The sequence below is a fragment of the Amblyomma maculatum genome, unplaced genomic scaffold (assembly GCF_055883805.1).
Source record: "Amblyomma maculatum isolate TAMU_Amacu unplaced genomic scaffold, ASM5588380v1 scaffold_60, whole genome shotgun sequence".
Classification (NCBI taxonomy): Eukaryota; Metazoa; Arthropoda; class Arachnida; order Ixodida; family Ixodidae; genus Amblyomma; species Amblyomma maculatum.
In genome coordinates this window covers 1-7,500 of record NW_028146785.1, presented here as the reverse complement: position 1 = coordinate 7,500, position 7,500 = coordinate 1, and positions in this window count along the sequence as shown.

The following is a 7,500-nucleotide window of genomic DNA, read 5'->3' as shown; positions in this document are numbered from 1 at the left end:
TACGAAGCCGACGACGACGCAGACGCCGACGCCGACGCGAAACCCAGGAACGGACGCCAAAGAGCTGCGCTCTAAAACGCGCTCCCTTTCTTCACTCTCAGCCGTTGTCTCAGTTTTCCGCGAAGCAAGCGGTGGTAGCAGTTCCTAGCAGCTGACACCACACAGATATTTAGTTGCCGATGCATCTTTCACTTTCAACGCCGCCGTGGCGCCGCGTCTTCCTTTCGGAACGAAGCTATCTTCCAGGCGCTCTCGTGTTTCCTTTCATAAAGCTAACGACTGTAGCTGTTTGAGTTAGCGCTTTTGTACGATCTATACCAGTGTATACAAGCAGGAAACGGAGAAGACTTGCCGCTCGAATCTCAGCGAGTGAGGCCACCCAGCCTGCGAATATGTCAGTCGTCTAGCTTGCCGCGCACTACTTGGCTACATTTTCGTCTGCCGCAGATGGAAGGGTCGCCTATGCAGCTGCTGTACCCGACATGACAGCCCTGAGTTTAACTGGGGGCTTTCAAGCTTCAGGAGTATCGGTCAAATTTTCCTCAGGTGTTGGCTGTAAAACCTGGCGCGTGCATTCCACGATAAGGCCATGCCCAGAGTTCCTTCCGGCTTCAACAAACCCATACTCTCGACATCAATAATATTTTTCTTAGAAATTTACCAGTCACCATTGTATCATTTCAAAATGATTCTTACCACATTTATCGAAAACAGACGAATTGTCTACTGAAGCTGGTTTGTTACCTCAGAGTGTGAACGCATAAAAGCGCTATAACCTGTATCTTAACTGGGAAGCATACGGGAAAAAAATGGTGTCTAAGCATGGCTGTAACCTGCAGCAATAGAGCTAAAGCTGAGAGTGTTGCAGCGATGGTCTCTGAACCCGGCCTTTTAAATATGCGGTTTTTCTCAATATTTTTTCTTTCAGTTAGGTTTTGAGGGAAGGAAGGGGCCTCATACGTTTGGGTGTACACCATGAAATGGGGGACACCTATTCAGATTAAGTTCATGTTTTGATATTTTTTTGTAAATCGTAAATTATATTATAAGAGAGGAATCTCGCAGTATCTGTCAGACTTCAGGAAAGGGGGGAAGGTGGGAGTGAAATCGGAAGGAGTGAAAGAGGTGACGTAGAATAGGGCCCCGACGCAATTTCGGCAACCTGGGGGTCCTTAACGTGCGCTGATATCGCACAACACAGGCCTGACTCTCCATTGAAGCTCGCTTTTGGGGAAAATAAATCCAAGTATACATTGACTGGACAACCACAATTAGATCAAAGTCACTTGAAGGTCTAATTTAGTGTCTCGCGAAAACCGGCTCTACCTAGCGTAATTGTGAATTGGTTTGTAGGAAAGGAGAGGCGCAATAATGGTCAAGGTCACTTGAAGACCAAATTATCAGACACGCGAAGCACAACTCTACCTGCTTTAGTGAAAGCCGTCAACACGTCAATGCAGTGGCTCCCAAGTCGTTGAGCGCACAGGCAGGAAGTGACAAAGCAGTGCAATGGAATGAAGCACCTGCGATTCTCCAACAGAATCACGCAACAGCAATCATGTATGTATGAGCATCCAATCAACGGCGATGAATGCGAACGTTGCCAAACATTGCTTCCGACACTTGAAGAATTCACTCTCATACGACTGAAGTTGTTTAGACGACCCCCCTCCCCCCCCCCCCCCCAATTTATGAAGAAAAAAAATTGAAGTGTTTCGTTCGCTGTCGCTATTGGCACTAGCATACTGACTTTATTGTGAAAACATTAAACTTATATGTATACAGTCCAGCACGATTTGAAGGCTATCGCAGGGGCGTCGACCATTTAGCGTTCCAGGCGCCAAGCAGCCTGATTTATACAGGTAAAATCTCAATTTCACCTTCTTTTCTCCCTCGTTCACTGTTCCGCCCTTTACTTCCAACAAGACTACTAGAGTTTGGCATCAGTTTGAACATGTGTAAAATTGATAGGCTTATTTAGATGTATTTAAAGGTTTATATGCCATTTTCCTAGATTTCCCTGAAATACTCAAAATAACAGATGGTTAAAATAATTCACTGACGCTCATTTGCATTCGCAGCCTCGTACAATAATGCGTTTTCCAATTGACTGCTCTCGAATTTTAGACGGCTGAACAGATCCTTTTCTGAGCAAATTAAATTTATAGTTCATTCCTGAATAGTCACAGTCAGCGCCCTCCATATCTCCGCGTGATTGCTGCTTTTAAAAAAATAAGAACGATTATTTAATTTTAATCTGGTTGCTAATAGTAGGGTACAATTACCTCACTAGGCTTGCTTTTATTTACCATCTAATGTTATGCTCAGTCTGAAATAAAGAAATTAACAATCATAAAAAAATTAGAAGGGATAAAAGTATCTTAATTAGAGCTGGAAATTGTCGTCGGTTCGGCATATTGTACTTTACGGTGTGAACTTCAAACTGCCCATAAAAGAATGTGTAACGACGTTAAGAACACCGCACGACCCGTGGGAATTATATTACTTACTTTCGTATTAAAAAACTTTTATACAGCATATTCAACACCGAAAACCAGCGCGACTAAAAGGATGCACCTCCTCTTCCCTCCTCAGATGCGCAGATGCGCGAGACCAAGACGCCATCTGTCGCTGAGTGTCCAAGCGCGTTCCACCCCCGTCACTTCTGCACAGCCAGTGAAATTGCTAACCCACTTCTGCCGCTCTGCTTCAGAGGCAGCGCGGTGGCAATGAGACGCTTTTAGGTGGATGACACGCTATCGGTGGCGAACACCATTTTTCAAAAATAGTGTGCAAAGTATAGTGTTCACGCAGAACGTTTAAATTTTAGTCCAGTACTGACAAAGACACCTTATACAGATCTGTAGTATTAGAACATTCCTTTGAAACTGTTTAGAGAGACATCGGGGGCAAATAAAAGTTGGCAAGGACTTAGAAATTACTGCTCATTATTTACAAACAGGTGCATTTGAAAAAAAGTAGGTCAGCATTGATCGTTTTGCCTCCCCACCCTCCCCTTTCCAGACCGCAAAAAGAAAATATACTCATCGCTACCCTCGGCTGCGTTCATAAACTGGAAGCGATCAAGCCGATTTATTTTAGGATGCGTATCGGTGATACTAAGTCATACATTCCATTCACTACCAAACTGTGATCATGTCATCCTATTTGATACATATTTCACAAGTTTGCACCGAGGGGTGCGAAATTTTTAAGCCCAACTTTCTCAGGATCGGATTCCTTTATGTGTGTTAACGTCCCGAAGCAACTCCGTTTATGAGAGATACCGTAGTGGAGGACTTAGTAAATTGCGACTACATGGGGTTATTTAACCTTCACTGATATCAAACAGCACACATTGTAGCCTGCCTTTTCATCTCCACCAAAAAGCGGCCGCCGCAACAAGGACTGTATTCCGTATAATTGACAGCAGTCGAGCGCCCTACCCACTGCACATGAGCGGCGTGGTTTTCTCAGCACTGAACGTAGATTGTGTTGTCAATCGTGCATCCACGTAGCAGTAAAACACTTCGCCAGCTCATGAATGCGGAAAGGTGGTTGTCTACCGGTTTCTAAACGTCAGGTTCTCTATTTTGTTTTCATTTTGCTAATTCCATAACAGTAGTTAGCTGAACGGTCGTATATATGAAAAGCAAAGATCGGATGGAGTTGCCCTTATTATCGGATGTATTGAAGCCTATACTGGCAAATTAGTTTATAGTAGCAGCTATCTCCAGGTATAAAACAACGATAGAGCGCAGCATATCCTGTGTGCGCACACAAAGTCTTGTTAGCAATGAATTAGTAGCAGGGGAAACAAAATTGCTTAGTAATCCGTTGTCGGGAATAGTTTCTTGTTTCGTCTCTATAGTGCAGCAAATATCAACTTCCAGATTTGATCTGTAACAGGCAATAACAGTGAATCATTGAGCTTACTAAAAGCATTCTGTGTTTCAGTCAATTTAATTCACTTGTGACCACATCGTTGAAATGCAAGGCGCTTGAATATCTTACCTTAAACACTGCATCATGCAACGACATCCTCGAGTCCGCCCTCACATCCTACATAGTACTTAAGGTTTCACTTAAGGCAAAGCCCCCGGGTGGAATACGAAGTTGAAGAAGAACGTGAGAAAACGTGTGCCTCAGATATATGTCTGGGGTCAGATAAGTGTGGGCAATGTGTTTTGAACTGGATGTCTGTAAATGATGTGCGTTGCTGTAATAGTACAGGCATAACCTTTTATAGCTTCTAGTTCAATAATTGATTTAACGCTAGCAGCGAATGGACTAAGGGTCTCATCATGGTCTACGGTGGATGGTGGTACTTTTAGCGCCACTTCCAAAGTACATTTAATCGCTCCCTTTAGAGTAATTACTTGTGAACAAAAATTTGTCAACCATGAACTCTTCAACTCTTCAAAAAGCTTGCGAATTCCCCTTTCTCCTCCATACCATCATCTGAGCAATCTGAAGGTGCTTAAAAAACACTCTCTTCTCTGTTAGAAGCCACTGAGCATTCAGTGGTCGCTGTGAAATCGTTTGTCTCTAACAGAATGTCGTGCCGATGGTGGAACGAAGAATGTGAAAAAGCATAGCGTCGTAGAAAAGCTGCGTGGAAGAGCCTCTCTCATAACCAGCGTCCCCAAAATTAGATAAATTTTAAATGTTATGCGGCATCATTTAAAAAGAAACCATTCGTTAAGCTAAGGATGAATATAATGCAAATATGAATATTTATGTCTCTAATCCAAATAGTCGGAAGGCTGAGGAGACCATGTTTCCGGGCTAGTTGGTGATCCATTAAGTAAAACATTTAGCGCAAAAAAAGAACACAAAGGACAAAGAAGAACACATAAGACGTTTGACGAGCGCTAAAACCGAGCGCTCGTCAAACGTCTTATGTGTTCTTCTTTGTCCTTTGTGTTCTTTTTTTGCGCTAAATTTTTTACTTAATCACAAGGCATTGCATAGATTAATGGAACGCAACCAGAGTTCATCTGAATAACATGTAACCGAGTCAGAAGTGTTACCACCAAATGAAGCAAAATATAAATTTGAACAGATTGAAAAAACCCTTGCTCTTCGCTTTCAAGCGCAAACGATGTGTACGTTATTTCGAACTGCGCCATGTGCGGATTTATTGCAGTTGAGCCATCGGAGTAGCATTGTATAGTGGCTGCTCTGAAACCTGTAGCTCCTGGGCGCGACGGTATTACAGTCGATATGCTGAGAGCTTTAGGACAAGACAACAACTCGATCCTAACAGTTGACTGTTGTAAATTTTTCCCTGAAGACTGCTTGGTTGCCAGATGACTGGAAAGCTGCTAAAATTATGCTAATCTTCTAAGATAAAAAAAAAGGTTTGGCATGCAAAAATTTCGGCCGATTTCTCTAACTTCAAACTTTGTAAAACTTGTTGAACGCATATTTCACCTGCGCGCCACTAACCATGTTATGACCCTGAATGCCTTTACTGATGCAAAGATTGGGTTTCGTCAAGTGTCCTCCCTTTGGACAGCTCATATAAACTTGGAGAGTAGAATTAGGATTGCAATGAAGAGGAAAGAGGTGTCAGGATTGATAACTTTGGACATCGCGAAAGCATATGACAGTGTAGAAGACTCTAAGCTGTTGAATAAGATAAACGAAATTTTACCACCTTTTTACATTTTTTCATGGCTAAAAGAATTCTAAGGAATGGGAACTTTTTCTGCCCTAGAAAGTTTTTAATTTCAGAACCTCATTACTAAACAAGAGGTGTGCCTGATGGATCGGTGCCATCTCCATTGATTGGTAATATATTAATGAGGAATATTCCTGTTCATCCAAATATAAAAGTGTATGCGTATGCGGATTTTTTTTTCTCTTCTGAAAAAGATATGTTCATTCTTTATACCAGTTATTGCAAGCCTGCTTGAATGCCCTTGAAGTTTGGCTGGGTAAAGTAAAATTAATTCTGAACGCGAAGAACTCCCCAGTACTCGTTTTCCCACTGGCACACCTTCTTTATATCACCCTTGCGTATTGCGGTTCGCAGATCCCATAGATTGAATCCTTAAAATACTTTGGTATATTATACGACTCCCAATTAGACTGGTGGCCTCATATCAAAAGGAACTGCCTGAAAGCCGAGCCCTTGGTCGCCTGATGAGAATTAGCCACACGAAATTCGGTATGCGCAGACTCTTTTGTTACTCTATAAACTTATGTAAGACCAATTCTGGAGTTCGGTTGGGTGCGTTTCTCTGGCTATCATGAATACAAACTACGACCTTTGTTGCTTCTGGAGAGGTGCGCTTCAGGACTATGTTTGGGTTTACCAAAATCAGTTTCAAATGCAGTCCTCTATTCAGAGGTCCGTGTACGAGGCCTGAACTCTCGGTTTGAGCTCCTCACTGTGCTTACCTTTTTACGTGCACTTGAACCTCTGTCTGTAGTGGCTTCTCCCATTTTTATTACACACGAAGCTCAGCATTTTTATACATTTTAACCCTTTTTTCAATTATTTCTATTCCTATTGAATCAAAATTGTCCAAAATATTTTAGCAACACTAATTCCTTATTGATAAGTTTTCTATCATACAGTGTAAATCGACATCATGACTTCTCTTTTGAAACCTGCAATGTATTCTGGCCAGTTCCCCACTGAGGGTATGTGCCACATGCACCGCAGAAGAAGAGAAAGAAGCCTGTCTCGCGCCAGTGCTCGCGCTGCGCTTTTTGATGCTCTTCAAGGATAATCTATTTATTCAGTCCTGAAAGATGCCCAGCGCAGGTCACCCAGGCCTGCCAATTCCTGTTGGCGATTGCCGAGACCTGTGTACTGGAACAGCCTTGGAGAAAGCACTCTCGGTTACTTTGAGCCTGTCGAATGGCGGCTCTCATGGTCCGAGGAGAACATGGTGCGGCGGCAGTCCTTCCTACCGGGTCTCCTCCTCAAGGTTCCCACAGCTGCCGGGGTTCACTTGGCACAAGTGAGGTGTTCCGCCTATTGACGGAGGCAATACGGTTCCTCGGGAGTTAAGTGCCGAGAATTTCCTCATAGATGGGAGCGTATAGAGTGCACGTGTGAGAGTACAAGTCCATGTGCCATTTATCTCGGTGTAATTCGCACAACAGCTTTAAGTGGCGGTTGTAGCTTTTTTCAAAAATGAGTCCACGCATGCTCTAAACTACCTGTCTACGTAGGTGTAGACGTCGCTTCAGCGCATTCACGTCGCGGTAATTGTTGAAACTATTGCCCCCAGCTAGTCGTACACCTCTTTGTCGGTTTCTTTTCGAGTGCGCTTTTCAAGTAACCCAGGGGTGCGAAAAATACTTTGCACGCTGAATTAGTTTTTCTGCGAGTAGTTACCTCAGCTGGACGCTCTTGCTCAGTCTAGCTCATCAATTTATTGCGCTTGCGTGTAATTTAATTTCAGGTTCGTTTTATCGAGTTTCTACAATAAAGTCACAAAACTATACCTCTTAAACGCTCCTGGCAAGCGAGCAGCAAGC